Below are 19,100 nucleotides of genomic sequence, written 5' to 3'. Positions count from 1 at the left end.
CCCCCTTGTGATAGAAAACTCAATACTTGAGTCAAATATCTGTGCAAGAAACTTTAATTGATAGGACTTTTTTACGTTTTACTTTAGAAATAAAAGTGTTGTTTTGCCCTCAGCCTTCCATTTTCTTCACATCTCAAAATCTCAGTTGAGAATAAAAAAAGAACAGGTTTACATTTCATTGCTCCCCTTCACGGTGTAGGAATAAAGATTAGACATGTGGAGGCGCTGTGGAACAAGGAACAACTGAATGAATCTGCAAGAGTGTACCTCTCCCTACTGAACTGTTAAATGGATGAATAATGAGAGACATTAGTGAAATGGGAGATTGTGGCTATGACAGTATGTGTATGTGATGAGCTGGATCCAGACTCATTTTGGTGTGTAGTGGATGAGGAGGCATATATCAGGATATGATTCAGTCAAGTGTTCCTGCTGACACAAGTGGCTCCTACATCACTGTAAATTCCTAACTATGTGATGTCACAAATCATGGTCGTAGGAATCACCCCCATAGTGTCAAACTCTACACATTCATCACTCTTCACAGTGACAGTGAGGATCAAACATCAAACTGTTTGAGTGGTGGGAGACTGTAATTCATGTGAACGTTTATATCATGAAATACAAATTTTGGTTAGCACTTTTCCGTTTTTCGTTTTTAAATTCACTTTGAAAAAAAAATGTATTATTGACTTACTACTTCATGTATTGGATTTGATAGATAAACTATCATCATAAAAACAGATTTTAAAAAGATTAAGTAAAAGAGGAAATACAAAAAATGACAAAAAACATCAAGACAGACAGTCAAAAGCTCACAGCTGCATCGTCTAAATGATGCTGTTTCTCACTAATGTATTAATGTTTGTATTTTTTATTTATCACAGACTTAATAATAAAAGTTAAGATATTTCATTTTACATGATGCCAAAAAAAAATATAAAACAAACTGGGACAGAAACATACATTCATTGATACATTTGGACAATATTTTGACTGCCTTCCTGAGTCAACAGTCAATCAACATTACTTTATGATTCATTTTTCCTCCAAACATTGATCTTATTGGAATATGTCTTTTTAATTCCCAAGTAGGATTGACTCATTTTTACCAAGTTCTAAATAAATATAACCTGTTCACATGTTACCAGTGACTCACTGTCACTAGCTACAAGCTCAAGGTTTACTCATCCAACACTCATCTTTTCAGGAAACATGTAAAGCTGATCAATCCTACCATAATATACTACAATGTATTTCAGCTTAAATGTCACTGACAACAAATATGAAAACAAGCAACCAAGATCTCAGTCAGGCTAAATATAATTTCTCTCTGATAATAATAAGTTCAAAAGTCTTATTTAAACCTTCTGTACACATTTTATCTGGACATCTTGACATCTAGTTTCTTTTTTAGATATGACATCAGTGTACAAGTATAGCAAAAATGACTTTTTGTATTGATTTATTGTATTTGTGTTATATAACAATACTGCTTCATGGATATTACTCTATATGGTGTCAAATAATAGATTATAGAGTGCGCTCATTTTGTATTCTAGTTTTACTTCCCCTTATCTGTACTATCCACTTCATTTGTATTTCATGCACTTCTTCAATTTTCTTGTGTGGGAAGAATAACGTTGATCTTATCTTAATTGAATATATTTTAACATTGGTGGAAGAATCTCGTTAAGACTGAGCTGTCTTGTGTGGGCTAATATTTATGTCAGATGTTACACAATTTGGGAAATAACATAATGTGAGTTTGAAAGGTCATTCATGAGCCACACTGAGGTCCATTTAGTACGTGAACGAATATATTTTACAATGTAGGTTGAATATGATCTAATGATGTTGTTTTTTGTGTTTGTTGTGTAAAATGACAACATTCTTGACACACTCTTCAGTAGGTAAATAGTCTGTAGTCTGTAAATAAACGATGTTTATTAAACACTGCTAAATGACTCATTGAATTCATGAATGGAAGAATATGTTGACTCAAAGAGAGGCGGGTTGGCCTTTATGAGTTCACAAACAATCACTTGTATTTAAAAACACAGAACAAAAAAGCAAACTTCCAGTTGTCATCAGTGAGGGGCGGTAAAGTCCCCCGGAGTCGGTCCCTGTTCCTCTGGCGTTGTCCTGTACTAGTCCCGGCATTGGTGACGTCACCAACGGGACCGGCGATCAAGCTGAGCGAGGACAGACGGATCACACCGGAAACTGAGTGATGTTCCTCCAAAATTACAGTTTATTTTCTCTCCAATAACTGTTGAATAGAACAAAGTACCAGGGAGAGTAAACAGCACAGTACAGAGAAAATACACAGATAATAATATCAATTAAGTAATAAAAGAGAAAGTTAAGTGATACATAAATGATAATAAATGAATACAAAATAATAATAGAGGGTAAGTAAATACATTGAGCAACATTATTGGCAGTAATTACAGCTTTAGTGCACAATTTAATGGTCTTTAAATACTGTTAACATTCTTCATGCAAAACAAAAAAAGCCATTTGTTGGTGAATTTATATTTATGAAACTTAAGATAATCATAAGACTGATGATTTATGCTTGTTTCTGTATATATATGATACATGAATACTTGATGCTTAAATACTTGAATGCATCTGTAATAATAATCCAATAATATCATTTATAATGATACAACTCTAAAAGTAGTTGTGGTATGGATTTGTTTTGATTTACTTTTTCCTTTGCAAAACACTTTGTGACATTGTTTTCAAAGGTGTTAAGTAAGTAAAGTTTAATATTATTATTACTATCATTCTGCCTGCATAATTAGTGCCTTTTTATAGTTAAGGATTTTAAAATAAAAAAAGGATTTTAATTAGTAAGTTTTCACATAAGAGAAATTTGCCTCGGTACATTGTTGCATAAGAATCACAATCAAGTGTAGACAAATATAAATAGGATTTAAAAAATAGAGAAAATAATAAAAGGAGCCACTATATACAAATATAAAGAGTGAGAGAATATGTACAAAATGTCCCGATACTTAAATAAATAAGTAAAGAGCTGTAAAGAAATGTGCATAATAGTGGGACATATAATGAAGAAGTGCATTAATGTAATGCATATACACAGGGTGGGTTTAAGAGTCAGTTACATACCTTTATACAGGTCATTTACTTTACAGACATTAGCTATTCTGTGAATACTTCTTCCACCACTATGCCGACTTCTGGTGACACAGTGCTTTTTTTTTTTAAATATTACTGCTATGTCGAGCTGTTGAAGCAGTCAGTGTAAAAACACAACAGAAATCTTTTCCCCCAAATGCTCTTTTATTTTGAAATCTGAGAACGGAAGCCGGCTGTTCACCGGGACCGGGCTTGATGCGAGTGATCGATGTGGAGGCAGTCCGCCAGCCTGCGACAGAAAAACAAGCGAGGATAGGTCGAGCAGTACATGGTCAGCCCATGTTTTAAAAAAAGAAAGAATATTTGTGAAACCGGAGGATATAGGAGGATTTAATGGTGGTTTGTGTGGCTTTTACGCGCGGTTAGTCACTTGTAGTTTGGGTGCGGGGGGGTCTTTATTGTGGAGAGTGTCGCTGTTGCCCATTCTCACTGGAGTGAACACTAAGGTAAGCCTCCTGTAACCGCAGATGAACTGTGTAAGTTGGTGCACTTGGACGGGCTACTTTACCCGCTCAAGTGGAAAATGTCTCTTTTTGTTGAACGCGTTCACGAAAGGTTTCCTCTCAAACAGTCGTAAAAGTTGGTGTAAAAAAAACAAAAAAAACCGAAGCTCTCTCCTCTCACTTTGTGGATTTGTCGCTGGGTCTTTGTCCACTCAGATGTGCTTTAACTAGACCTGGTGCTAGGACCTCGGCGAGCCTTTGCGTTTGTTCTTGTTGCCATTAAATATCTCGCTGTGCGCGGCTCAGTGGTTCACTCTTCCAACTTAAAGCAGGTAGTTTAAATGTGCCCACTCACCCGGTTTCTGTAGCATTTACACGGGACCACTTCATAAAGGCCTGTAAGCGAACGAAAGGCTACCACAGCGATCCACAAGCAGGTCTGTTCCTCCCAAGACGTCTGTATTGTTTGACTTATTTTCTCCATTTCTCTCCTTTTTTATTTTCTTACTTTAATCCACACATTTGGTCATGTGTCCATTGTCCTTCCTAGAGTGGCGTGTAGAGTTTGTGTTAAAATCCGCAGTCGCTTACACAATGAACCACATTGCCAAAACACCACAGATTGGCGACTGGTGCCTCATGCCGAGCTTGTCAATGTTTCTAGTGGCTCTTCGTGGTAACTACAGCACACATCCTCCCCATCACTGCCAGGGTGATGGGGAGCTGGAGTAGTTGCACATGGAAGTGTCCGATAATTGGTTCAACAGGCGGGAAGAAAGGTGTTTTTTTTTTTTTTCGTGTGTGTGTTGTGCAATGACTCAGGTTGCTTTAAGGTGCAGGTACACTTTCATGGCACACCTTTTCTGCAAACACGCCTTCTGTTAAGGGAACCATGGTAACCAGAGTGTAGGACAAGGTTTGCACAGCAATGGCAGGTATGTGGAGGGCAGGTGCAACAAAACACTGCTGGGCCTGTAGTACAGAAACTAACTTTAATTACGTCATGAGTGAAGAACTCTCCTAAAATGTGTTTTAAAATGCTCGTTTCATTTTCAGCATTGTTGAAACCAGACTAAAGCTAGAAGGGTTTGTTTTACTAGGTGTGTCCTTGATGCGATTTGACTTTTGATGCAGTTTACAATTTAAAACTCCCCTTTTTCCCCCCAGCTTTGACGACTTTACAATTGTTGGACTCAAATCTTGTATAGGTCAACAGATCAACAGCGTTCTGCTCTGGAAACTGTCATTTACAATTCAAACATCTGCTGTAATACATAATTGATACTGAAAGGCTGCGTGTTGATGTCACAGAAGGGAAATAAAAAGGTGCCTGTCCATGCAGTGTCACTCATGCATCATATGGATAAATATCAGCAGCTCAAACCGTGAGATAACCGTAGCGATGGCAGACAGCGACGGTCCATCAAAGAACCGCGATACTTCTCTGATTCAAGTTAAGAAGTAGCGCTGCTGCTGCAGGTTACTGGGAACCTACACTACGTCCTCTTTGAAGCACAAGTCGGTGGAGAGAAACATTTTTGTGAGAATCGTCCATCCTGGTTTTGATTTCGTTAAACGAAATTTAAAGATCATCTAGAATCACAATCATGATTTACTGCTCACTGAATAAGAAGGTTTTTATTAGACAGCCCCTGATATCAGTTTTGGAAAGTAACAACATTACATTTACTTAATTACTGTACATTATTTGAGTATTTATACTCCACTACATTTTCTTGATAAACCCTGATTAGTAAATCTGAAACAATGCAAAAACAGTAATCTCGTTCCAGCTTCTCAGTTTGTATTTGGCGTTTTCCTTCGTCAGTATGACAGTAAACAGAATATATGCGAGTCTGACCAAATAAGCATTAAGACAACAGGCTATAACTGGGCTGGGAGTACTTGTGCTGGGTATTTTTGTGACATTTCATACACCAAACAATTGACCTATTAATCAGAAGGGCATCAGTAGATTAATCAATAATGAAAATTATGGCTAGCTGCAGCCCTTCCCTCTTCTGTATTTATTTTCCTTCACAATAAGGTTTGGCCTTATGTAAGGTATTTATCGAGAGGTCGATACTCGGCACAAGAAAAGAGGATGATTAAGAGTTGACAGTTAACAGTTAGTACAATAGTCCAAAAACACTGATACACCTATAGTTGTTGTATGTCTGTTAGGCTGCGTCTGCTCCTGGAAGCTTTTTAAAAATTGCCCTCAGTTAATTGATGATAAGTCGTTTAATTGTTATCTAAAAGTAAAAGTAAGGCATTTCCTGTAGAGCTGAAACAATTTATATTATTAGTCAACTCACAGAAGAAAATAATTAATTTATTTTCTCTCTTTAACAGCTTTGTGAATTGAACATTTTGTGGTTTCGGACTGTTAATTAAGACATTTTAAAACATCCCACCTTAGGCTTTAGAAATTTGTGATTTTTTTTTTACACTATTTTCTGACTTTTACTGAGAAAATAACTTAACAATGAATTAATAGTAAAATAATCTTAAATTTAACTTTCATTTAAGTTAATGTTGGTAAACAGCTTACAAAGGTGTCAGAGAATGAACTGAAGGCTTGTGGGTTGAACCTTCCCCCGCTCTCCAGATGAGTTGGTTCAGACTCAACCGTAGAGTCATTGAGATTTCCTCCCCCGGCCTCACAGAGATTAAAATTAACCTACAGGAAGTCGAAGTTAAACCACCCATAAACTGTTATGGTATTTTTTTTTATGACATAATGGAAAATAGTCAACAACACATTTAATGAAGTTGATGATAAATATATCGATATCATGCAATTTCTCTACAGTAAGTGTGTGTAAGTGATTTTAACAGCCTACATGTAATGATTAACAACATATCCAGGCTGATAGCAAAGAACAAACAGTGGTGTTAATACTTGACTTTCATTATTTACACCGTGCCGCGACATTTTCAGTGGTCCAGTTTGTTTAATGTATGAACTATTGACCGACGACCACACAGAAGCAGATTCCAGGTAAATAAAATGTTATGATATTTCCATATTCTTCAAGTTCACAGGGGCAGGGTGGTGATGTTGGTGCTGCCTCATGTGCACAGACAGATAGACAATGTGGTATTGCAGGCTTGGGCTTGGGTGTTGCTTGTTGGTAGATGACAGAGTTAAGCTTTAAAACTGAACGTGACATTATTCAACATTCATCATTTTAAACACATTCCTGTTTGTTTCCCCTTATGTTGCCCTATTTCCATTCATGGTGTTTGTTTGCTTCGGTTTTGGTTTTGACTGACACTGCTTGAATAACAAGCTGCGTTGTGTCTCTTTTATTGGTTGGCTCCTTAAGTCAAACACTTGACACACAAATCCGTTATTTGAGCCACATCTTTACAGATGAGATAATAAACCCAATCCTCTTCCGCCTCTGTATTTGATTGCACATTTATGAGCTGAGACTAATTACTCTGCTCATCTTCACATGCTGTAAGTGATTAAATGTCACACAATGTTTTGTTCATCTATTGTTTTGAGTAGGAGGTGGTGGAAAAATACTACGTTATTAACAAGAAACGTACGCTTTTTTTAGTACTATCTTGCAATGTGAACTTCTCTTTTTACTAGAATGTGAATGGGCTTATTAGTTTATGTAGAAGATACTATGAAAGTACTAAGAGATATTTGGACTGCACATAATGCAGTAGAATAATTATAAATTCAATAGAATGTTATAATTTAGGTATGAAAAATTCATACTTTAATAATTTAATTGGTAGTTAAATAATTTAAGTTGGTAATTTCAAGACCAGGAAATGTCTTATTTGAATGAGCAAAGGAAAGGGTTTACAGGTGATTGCATCATCCTCTTACATTTTATGACCCACACTAAATGGAGTATATCTAGGAAAGGGAACTCAAAATAAATTTATACGTCACGTTAAAACACTAAATTACAGTGTGGTGTTTAGACTTTAGACTAGTAAAGGTTTTTCACATTTATAGTCCACTTTATCACTTTATCATGCCCACAGCTGAATATTTTTATTTCTGTCTTCACATCCCAAACTAAATAACACAACTTTTTATTTACCTATGGTAAGCTGCCTCTCTTATGTTTATGAGGGAAAATGTTGTAGTTAGTTTGAAGTTTTTGGAGTATCTCGAGTAGTTCTCCAGGAAGCTGCAGTGCAGCAGGAGAAACCATGCAGGGAATAAAGATCATTGTCAAAATTGGTATTTTGGCTTTGTGGAAAGAGTAATGTTTGCCTCCCACAGGAAATCCTGATCTCTCTATGAGAGGAGAAGGAATTAATAAGTGCAGGAACAGATGGGCCGTCAGGGGACATTAAAGTCCGTTTAATGTTCAGTCCAACTGCTTCAGACGTTTGTGACCTCAAATACAGCTCCCCCACTAATGTCATAAGTTCAGAGTTGCAGCGCGTGTGAAAGGCACTATAGAGCCATCACAAAGAGCATCATGTTGGTAGTTAGATAAAGGTCATCCCATTGTCATTGTAATTATCTGTAATCTGGGGAATGGCCAGCCATTAAACCTGACAGTACATACACTTATGACAATAAACCTGCGTTCTATCACCCCGTGATCTTGGATGAGAAAGAGGATTTGTGCTAATACTAAGCAGAAGGCGCACAGTGACCACTGAACAGTATGTGTGTCCTTTCTGCTTTATTTGTTTGTATTTTGTTTTCAGAATTTATAACTGCCTGGGATTACTGATTATTTCCTACACACCCCATCGCTGCAGCACAATAATGTATCTTCTAATTGTTAGGATTTTTAGCCATGTGAAGCTCCAGAGATGACGTTGTCAGTCAAGACTGCCTATTGGGATGGATTGCTGCCATAAGCACCACCATAAGGTCGTGTTAGAAGTTGTTTGATAGAGTGCCATAACATTTGGAACAGATTCTCATGCCCAAAAGGGTAAATCCTAATGATTTAGGTGACTCCGCTTATTTTTCTAATAATGCCACTAGCGGCTCAAAGGTTTCACTTATTTGCGAAATATCTATGTGATGGATAGGCATAAACGTTTGTACAAACATTCATGGTTCATGATGTATTCTAATGACTTTGGTGATCCTTTGACATCTCATCCAGCGCCATCATCAGTTAAAATTGACAAAACTAATGACATTTCCATCAGCTTTATCTGTACTATGTTTTTATGTTACCATGCTAACATGTTACAGTGCTGGCCAAATTTACTTGTGAGTACGTTAGTGTGCTGATGTAAGCATTTACTGTTCCTAAATACAGCCTCATAGAGCCGCTAGTGACACTGTAGACTCTTCAGTCATAGTCATAATAGTCATATTAAAATCAAAAAGACATGAGCATCTGCCCCTTTTCCTAACCCTATTTACACCTTACTTTATTTTCTGCTTCTTATCAGTAGTTTAGAGTTTCAGTTGTCTGTCCTTTTTGTTCCTTTAGTTTGTCCATTCTCTCCTCCCTGTCCTTCATCTCTATCATCACCTCCCTCCTTCGCCACCCGGCTTGAGTTCCTAATTCATGCCCAACAACTGAACTAACAGTCTTTTGGCTCCAGTGTCCTTGTGTCACCACTGGGCATCGAGCCTAATCCTTCTCTGGGACACTGTGGGGGGAGACCATGAAGGGTAGGGAAGGAGCGAGAGTGAGGGAGGAAAGGAAGGAACTGGGAGCGAGTAAAGCTGGTAATAGTAAAGTGGTACAATATCTCAGCCTTACAACAGGCTTGGTCCAGCCACACCCATAGACTTTGTAATCTGTGGATGGTGCATGATGACGTCAACGCCTGAGATGGCACTGGGGGTGATTACAGAGTTTAAGGAGTTCAAAAATTTGAAACATGAAGAAACACAAGAATGTGTTTTTAAAAACAGAAGAAAAGGACATTAGATGCCTACGGAGAACTGTGAAGGTGCTTATGCTGGTAGTGTTTCTTAATTAATGGAGTGATACAAAAGAAGATCTGGGGAGTGGGGGACTGTAAACCTCCTTCAGGGAGATCACTTAGGCGATTGTAAATTCATCCCCTCCTCCCTCAACAGTGAAACGTGACCATTAATTCGGGCCGAGAATTGCTCGTTAAATCGTAATCAAGGGTCAACATCTCTTCCACACTTTCCTTCAGTGTGTATGGGGTTCATGTTACAGAGCAGAAAATTGGTCTTAGGGCCATGAAGACAGACAGAAAGAGGAGTGAAATCCAACACGTCTTAGCAGGAGAGTGTAAACTTTGGACAAAAGTTCAGGACCTTGGTTGCCTCTAAACAAATTAAATTGAAGAAATCTAGTCTGCCCCATTGAACCGCCACGTTTCTACTGTAGTCCAGAATGGACAAACCAACTGCGGGCTCTAGATAGGGCCTTTTGTGATTTTCCTGAGTTATATAGTTTCTCCTACATGTTTGGAAGGAGAGCAGTATTTAGTTAGTTGCAATCTGCAGGCACATTTCATCACATTTTTGTCTATTACACATAACACACAGTTTGTCCGGTAGGTGTACTGCTGTTGTGAACAGATACAGAGCTGACAAACAGCTGCTGTGCTAAATCAGAGCCGATGATGCACTCACTGTTGTCTTCCTCAGCTTGATTACGTGCTTCTGCATCTCTTCACCAAACCACTTCACTGGTGCGTGGCTCCATCAAAAACCGGCCTGCTAAACAACGTAGCTCCTCCAGTAGGGTTTTTAACTCCAGGTGCCTGAAGTTTGTTGTTAATGAGATGTAACATCAGGCCTCGTTTCCTGAGCTGCTCTCCTTTTTGTAAAGCTTTGTTAAACTTCCGTTGATAACAAAGTTTCAAGTCGACATCTGGACAAAAGGTGCAGAAAATGTAAATCCTCGGTAATGTTTGCTTACTGTACGAGTCATTGTCAACACTTCTGCTACCACTGCCCTCACATTATAATGCATTTATCACAAAGTGCTCGCAGGAAGTAGCAATAACGTAGTAGCTATTAGCTCACCACTATAAATAAAAGGAGTAGAAAAGAAAACTATTTATTGTGGATCGATGGGCCTAACATCTAAAAAATATTAGTAAGAACAGATGAAGATGAACTGTACCCTCACATGCTTGGTTAGCGAGCCTGGTTTATTAACAGTTCAATTGTGCTTTGCTAGCATTGTCTAATAATGCATAAAAGTGACACAAAGAGAAGGCTTTAGCTCATACATCACTGCAGTCTCTGTGACTCGTGAAAAGAGTTGAGCTATTGTTTGAGTTTGTTCCATGTTGTTTTCAGTGGAGGCTTCAGCGGGCCCTTCATGCTCTAATTGATTTAATTAAGTGGACGTTTTCCCCTTTGGCTGTCCTGATGCACAAACCGGCAGTATGCAGACAAACATTGAGTTATCTCACCCAGAGCACAAGGGCTTTGTTTATCTGTATTTCACAGAATGGTCCATGTTCCAAGTTCCCCTTAGAGCATCGCAGCCCACGTTACACTCATCCCTCTGAGGTTCTGCCTCATTAACAATCTCTCACCATTCCCGTCGATGCTTAGAAAGGCACCGATGCTCTAGTAAACATTATGATTCACATTGTTAAGGGTCTTCCTTCATGAGTGATGTAAGTATCATCCCACACACGGCTCACATTTTGTGATGGGCAGACGTATTCACTGCGCTACGACAACCGTACCACTCCAGTCATTTTAATATTAATTTCAGTTGAAACAGACCATGTGCCCCTGCAAATCGAGATAATTCTACTCCTTGATCTTATGAATTCTCTCTTTATTCCTTTTTATTATCTGATTTTATTTTTATTTCCCCATGTTTACATCGAATTTGGAATGCCCCATTACCTATGCACCGTTAACTCTGTTGTCCTCCCCTATGCCCCCCTCCCTCAAGTGTGGTAGGTGCCATTTGTAGGATTTCATCTATGCGAGGGTCCTTTGTGACATTGCACCTCAACAGGTTGAAATGACTAACGTTATTGGTCGCATTTTATATCGGCTATATATTGTAAACCTTAATTTCAAAATTTCAAATTTGTCCGATTTAACTTTCAGTCTAGGTTTCTGTGTTGCGTCAGTTTCAGGAGTGAGAATCCCCCAGTTAAACTTAGCATTCATACATCAATATTTTAGGCTTATCAACTTAATATTTCTGAATCCATGTCTTCAGTACAAGGAGCAGATAGCTCTTGAAGTAAGGTATGCAAAGGAAGTAGACTACTATTGTTATTTCAGTGTGTTAGATACAGATTTTATCAGAACGGCAAACCTCCTGTTGCTCATTTCATCTTCAGATTGTACCTACAAGTTTTGAACGTTAGTCTCAAAACTCAAAAATACTATCAAACACCAACCCTGCATGCACCACACAGCAGTGGGGTTTCAAATTAAAAAGTTTTCATCTTCAGAGATAAGAAAAACTTTCCAGATGAGGTTAAGTGATCTGAAATCGGATCTATGTGACTGTGCAGTTGCTCGTGGTGAGGACTGTGCAGGTTTTCAGATGCTGATTTTTTTCAGATGCACACCTTCAACCAGACATGGGTCAGTGAAATACGCTTGTTTTGCAGATTTAAAATAATGCACGCTCTCAGCTCTCTGTGCCACATGGTGTGAAAACCTCTGGGCTACAGGATCTGCAAGCATGCACCGGGTGGCCAGTAGGGTTGGGTGACTTTTGTTATTTTATTTAGCTAATTCAGTGGTCTGCCTCTGTAAAATGAGAACCACTCAGTGACAGATGTTGAATGAGTGAGTGGAAAAACAGCTATATAGCCAATGTATTTTCACATTAAACTGCAGTGAATTAAGGGTTTATTTTTACTAGTTTGACAACGGAATACAGTCAGGGGCTCCAAACAAAACTCAAACTCTTGGGAAGATGGGTACACAGCTGGGACAGCCTGGGAGAGGAGCGAGGGAGGTCTGGGGCATCAGAGAGGCAGCGACAGTTCATAGAGCCAGAATATTTCTAACGCTGTTAGATGGTTAGACACCAGAGTTGGTGATTGTTGGAACAGTGGAAAGACTAATGAAGACAGTTTGGTGAGTTTTATTTTGTTTCTGTCAGCTTTGAATGAACTTAACAAGGTCTTAGTCCGGTATAAGAGAGAAACTTGAATTCAGGAGGTGTACGGTTGTATTTTCTGTTTAATGCAGAAAATAGGTGTTCTTTCCCTTTCTTGAAATTTGGTGAGTTTATTTTCTGAATTGTCAGAGCTTGTCGCACGTAGTAAACTCGCCACTCATCTCCCAGCTGAAAGTACTGGGGCAGTGATTTGGGGGGCGCAGCACACACGCATGTGCCAATATAACATATCGCCCAACCTTAATGACCAGTTGCTTATCTTAAATTAAAAGTATTGTATTTTAATCAATATGATAATCCCTTGAGAGCAAATGCATTGATAACTCACAGGGCTTAAGGCTGTAGAGAGAATTATTAATGTGTTTCTAAGTTACAAGATAATTGAGAAATCTCTATGATTAAGAAAAAGCGCCCACACTACCCACAGAGGATAAGAAAGTGAGAGCAATAGTGTTTGTGTGTTTGTGTGTTTGTGTGTGTGTGTGTGTGTGTGAGTGCTGTGACATGCATTATGGGAGGGATTATATGGATGGAATTTAACTCCAGTGAAAACCTGCCACCAGCTCAGCAGCTTCAACAATGCAGGAGCTAAACAATGTCAGAATTACACAATGAGCAAGACGAGACACAACACAAAACAGGCGAGTGATAGTAGCTACATATCTGACAACCGGTAGTGTGCAGACAGCTCTCCAGAATTGTAAATTCCTGCCTCGTAGTATTATAAATTGCCAGGCAGTGTTTTTGCCGCCTGATAAGCTTTTAAACTCATGGATCTATTACTGAACTTCCTGGATCATATTTTATTGTCTCACCCAAGTACCTGAAGCAACACGCCTCCACCAACGCAGCCTCTTGCATTTTTCTGAATGCAGGGCTGTTTTCTGACTGAGCAGCTTCTAAAGGAGGAGTAATCTGCAGCTGTAGTGCATTTACAAAGAAGTCTCCAGATAAATGGCTTTTTAAATTTTTATTTTTTTTTCTCACCTGACGTGTCCCACATTCTGCATCCACAGAATTAAGCAGCGTTTTTGTAGTCAAAAATCACTTAAATTGTTCCTCTCATCTATTGTAGCTGTCTGATTTCTTGCTTTCTTGCTGTTATGTTTTGATTCTCAATTGGCTTGTAACGTTTTTTTTATACCACGATGATTGTTTGTATGTCCTTGGCCTGTTACGGCCCTATTTTAGGAACTGTAATAAACTCTGGGTATTTTTATCTTAACGGTCCAGTGTTTATCATTTAGGAGGATCGTCACGTGCCAGTGTTTATCATTTAGGAGGATCTATTGGCAGAAATGAAATATAATATTCATAGGTATGTTTTCATTAGTGTATAATCGTTACCTTAGAATGAGTTGTTCCCTCCAGAGACTGCCGTGTGGAGCCACCAGGTTTCTAGAGTAGGCCAGAACGGACAAACCAAACACTGGCTCTAAATAGGGCTTTGGACATTTCCCGTTAGATGCCACTAAAACCTGCACAGTGGTCCTTCGAATGCATTTTCCTAAGATCTTATCTTGGCTCATGAACTGTGCATAAAGAGATTGTTCAACAACAAGCAAAAATCATGTGACAGCCTTTCTGAACCTCAGTCGGAACCAAACATCGGGACAGCAGGTTGGCTAATCATGGCTGATAATTCAGTGCTCATGAAATCTGTATGAGGACAGATTAATGCTTTGGAAACAACAGCTCAATTCCAATATCCCTGCTCTAAATATTTTAAGGCAGATTATCAAGCGGAATCACCTCTTCATGTATTTTTGAACATGTAGGCTATAAAGATATTACGTCTACATTTATTTGTGCAGAAATGTGCTGCTGCTGCGTGCTTGGGAGTTGATTCCGTTGCTGAATGGAGCAATATGATAGGCCTCCTGTAATCCATTTGTGCCTCTCTTTCTCTCTCTCACGGTCTTTCTTATTCTCTCACAAACACACATGGCTGCATCTGAAGGAAACTACTTTATTTATGAGATGTATAGCTCAGAGAGCCACAGGGTTCTCCTGAGAATTCAAGACTGCACACACACAGTATTTGGCCTGTGGAGTTTCTTCTTTTTTTTGCTCACACACGCACACAGTCATATACACATGCTGCAAGGCATCTATTTACCCTATCTGCTGTTTTGGCTGGGCAGAACCACCGTTTTTTTGAGCGTGACCTCCTCAGCAGTGCACAGAGAGCTGCCGGCAGCAGCTTGCTGAATGTGGTGGTTTAGTGTTTGTAGAAGCGGTTCCTTTTGAAGGAGTGATATCATCTGCATGTCAGAGAATCAGAAAGGCCATCCTATGCTCCGGCCACACTAAATCACTGTAGTGGCATTTGAGAGTATTGTAAAATGTCAGGCTATGAATTCCTGTGGTGCAGAAAACCATAATAGGAACAGTTGAGCTCAGAGGTTGAAAATAAGTATTTAAACTGTTTAAATTATCAGCCAAAGCACTGAACAGAGATGAACACGATGGCATGGAGATAACATCATGAGCTACCTTTTTTCCCCCTCAGCTTAAGGGCAAAGAAGAACGTTGTTCATATGATTTAGAGGTGTTAAGAAAAACTGCTCTTTTCCATAGTAAGGGGCATTTAGCCAGGTGTTACATTCCTTGTGTTGGAATTTTGGGAATTTTGAGATTCAACACTAGAAGCTAAGATGATTTAAAAAATAAAAAAAAATAAAAATCAACATTTGAAGGGTGAAACCAGAGACAAAGGTTTTAAAAAATAGGAGAAGTGGCTATAATCAATATGTTTATAATAACAACATCAAATGTGACAATTTGAAAGGGGATGCTTGTAGTGATGAGCCTACAGAGAATTATCAGCTAAAGCTGCAGCTCTCCTTGGCTTTACGGAGCTTTATAGAGTTTCATTTAGTTGTTTAGCTGTCAAGCCCACAACTTTACTCTTTAGGTTCACTCTTACCACTCCCATTGTGTCGTTTTTGGCTGAAGCTGAAGGTTGTTATCAGTGAAAAAGCTCTAAAGCTCTCTGTGCACTACCTGCTCAGCACTACACGGCAGACTGCTACTAGCTGGTGAATGTAGCATTTAGCAGCTAAAGAGCCAAATATTTTCCCAAGGAGTTGGTAGAGACCAGAAACACAGCTAACATTAACACGACTCCAAATGAATGATAGTGTTGCTCCGTAATTGGAGGATATGTAAATAAGCATGTGTTTGCTAACAAGTTCACCAGATCAGCTTAAAAGGTCAGTGTTGTGTTTGCAACCAGTTTCAGCTTCATGTTAGCTATTCATTATTTTAAAATAAATTGCATACTTACTGTCTGTATTTGGGGGATGGTCATCCTTAAGGTCTCATTTTAAACTATAGTTTTCCATACATGGAAAAGAAGTGTGGCTTTTACGTATGCCATTTCTGTTTCAGCATAGTGCTCTGGTCTCCCAGTCCTCTGACATCAACACAGGATTATGTAACATAGACAAACAAACATGCGCAAGAAAGTCAAGCAGGATACCAGTTACAACTCTCTGCTCACGCTGCTTAGAAAGAGTTCCCATGTGTCTTGGAAAACCTGGATAAATTTAGACTGTGTTTTTTCAGTCCGTCATGGAAAATAACAGTCACTCATGGAAAATAAATAACAAGGTAAAATGTCCCAGAAAAATGTTTCTCTTCCCTGAAAATATTTGGCAAACTCTCACCTTTTCAATTAGCTGAAAAACAAGCCTGTCTGAAGTGTTTGAGTTACGGATGTTTTGTAGCACTGATTGGCTTACATTTATACAGTTATACTTTTGCATAATAAACAAAACATGACAAATGAATAACAAAAATCTAGTGAACCATGAAGAAATGTTTGCTCCCCTTCTCAACTGTTACATTTTGGTAAAGACCTTTTGGAGAAGAAACTCTTTTTCAGTAGTCAATCCACATACAATCAGCAAGTTATTTTTTTTATATTCAATTAATTGTTCAGGTTATTTTTAATTGCAAAAACTGTGACACATTGTTTCCTGTTGTTCTATGAATCTGCCTCCACGGTTATCTCACACCGTTACTGTAAAAAGGATGTGAAATAAATGAATCAGCATAAAATGGTGTGACTGTGTTTGTAGTCAGTTTCAGTATGAAATGATTAACTATTTTGTTAATCAGTAATCATTTTGAGTCATTTTTTTATGAAAACATATCCAAATATCTCTACACCTTCTCAACTTTGTATGTGAAGCTTTCTTTAGTCCTCTGTGATGGTAAACTAAATATCTTTGGGTTGTGGACAAAGTCGCTTTGGATGTTAGAAACAGTTTGTGATTCTTCACCATTTTCTGACATTTTCTGGACCAAACAACATCAATAATGAAAATAATTGTTGGCTGAGCCCTATCAATTCACTTTAAGCCTGTTTCTTTTTTGTGATACAGACTAAATATTCACTGTTGACCATCCACTCAACAGTTGACTATTTGTAGAAGGCCTGAGTAAATTATCTGCATTTGTGCTTGGCTGATGGTGGTTTAAGTCGTTCAACAGGTCTGCATTACGTTGCACCAGTCTCTCTGCATTGCTGTTTGCTACATCAGCCTGTTCTCTCTTGGGAGCCTCAAGGTAGCACTTGATCAAAGAGAATAATTCAGGCCCATAGCCGAGGGAGGAATAGATAGAAGACCGATGGAGCAGAAGGTACAAAGAGAAGGTAAAGCTCAAGCTGGGATTGAGTCAACAGTGGTTTGTGTTTCACAGGGAAGAAAAAAGGAGGCAAGAGAGCTTCAGAGGACTATTTAGGTAGTGTTTCTGCATGAGCTAACCTCATTTTACAACATTTTCTTTCACAACTTATCCAAAGAGCAGGTAGCCGGAAGATGGAGTTGGCAGCCCATTGGGTGATTGCGAGTTTATTTCCTCGTACAGCATACTCATCACAAATTAAGCACAGAGTGAATTAACTCAAAGATGCAAAGTGTACGCAGCCCAATTGCACACAGTAGACACCGCTTGTGCAGTTGCTTCCCTCCCATGTTACCTCATTAGGAGAAAATCTCTTCCTGCCATTTGTTGGTTGCAGGGATTCCCACAGATGAATGTTAATGTATAGGATTACCTGAATGAGAGTGTAGTTACGTGTTTGAGATTAAAACCCCTTAATCCATTGCTCAAGGAAAGTTTTTTTCCCCCACTAATGATTTGTTTTTCCTGTTTTTAGAACTCTTTTTAATCCATGCGTAATTGTGTATACTTGTATCCAAATGATCCACACTGAGGTCTGTGGATTATCCAGACTAACTGGGGCATCGTTTCTGGAAAGAAACATTGCTGTGGAGTTTTTCAAATGTCATTTTTCACTGCTGTGAGCAGCACAAACACGCTTCTATTCCATTACGTCCGCTGTATTGTGGTGGTGGACGAAATCTCCAAACCTGAGCAACTAGAACCAAAACTTTCTGCATGGCTAGATACCACAAGGCATAGTCAGGAAAATATATGTTTTGTGTTTTGGGTGAACTGACCCTTAAATATAATCAGGCTGACTTTGTTTTTTATGGTTTATGCACCGTCTATTCAGTCCACTAAAATGCAGGATCCATCAGTCAGGAGAGAGAGAGAGAGAAAGAGAGAGAGAGAGAGACAAGACAATTTAAAAGTGAAGACACACGCCAACACTGCTGCCTCTGCATCCCTAGATGGGAGTTGTAAACACACCATTTCATGGACCAAAGCAAAGCAGCATTAACAGGCTCACAGAGGTGCCCCTGTGTTGTCATGTGTTGAAGGTTGTTAGTGCATGTGGCCTGCATTGTATTGCTTGGAATTTACACTTCCATGTAGAGTGGAATAAAAAGTTATGTCACTGTTGCATCTCTTTTTCAAACTTTGCTTCGACAGACAGCATGTCTTTAGGTAAGCACAGTGTTAATGGTTTATTGTGTAAAGATTATAATAATGGGATGGCAAGGTGACCAAACCAATAGAATACCTGGGTTTTAGTACCAATACGAAGCCTTTTTTTTTGCTGTTTAATAGAATAAGCCAAACTTCTCAAATGCGTGTTTAATTTTAACGTTAACCTTGCTTAATTAAAATACAGTCTAGTTCAGTACCCAGCCGTACTTTATCCTTACCATAGAGCTGCAATGATTAGTCGATTAATTAGTTGTTAATTATTCAATTAATTGCTTTAGTCCTCTGTGACCGTAAACTGTGTATCATTTAATGGAACAAACAACTAAGTGATTAATCGAGAAAATAAAAATAACATTATCAGCGTGGTGTAGCCTCGTTAGCAACATGGGTGTCACTGCCAAGATACATAATTATCACATTGTTATAGACTAATTATCTGTTGCTAATTTCATGTAAACGCTGCTTAATTTCGTCTCCTCTGGAAAACCAAACAAAATAGAAGAAATTACAGTGATGTTGATTACCTTATTTACATGTTTCAAGACAGCTGCGGCTCTAGTCAGATTCA

At 38.6% G+C, this 19,100-nt stretch overlaps 1 protein-coding gene across 1 annotated transcript in view; it reads left to right on the top strand.

Moving 5' to 3' along the window:
• Positions 1-3,357: 3,357 nt before the first annotated feature.
• The window catches only part of LOC118339602 (cytoplasmic protein NCK2-like), a 31,709-nt gene continuing 15,966 nt past the window's right edge, over positions 3,358-19,100 (top strand). The window contains exon 1 of the mRNA XM_035677320.1: positions 3,358-3,617. The gene's annotated coding sequence lies outside the window, so the exon portion shown is untranslated. The remainder of the gene's footprint in view (positions 3,618-19,100) is intronic.

Source organism: Morone saxatilis, unplaced genomic scaffold, assembly GCF_004916995.1.
Source record: "Morone saxatilis isolate NCDOM2014 unplaced genomic scaffold, NCSU_SB_2.0 Contig5, whole genome shotgun sequence".
Lineage (NCBI taxonomy): Eukaryota > Metazoa > Chordata > Actinopteri > Moronidae > Morone > Morone saxatilis.
Note: the sequence above shows the minus strand (reverse complement) of the source record. Positions and strands in the feature narration are given on the sequence as shown.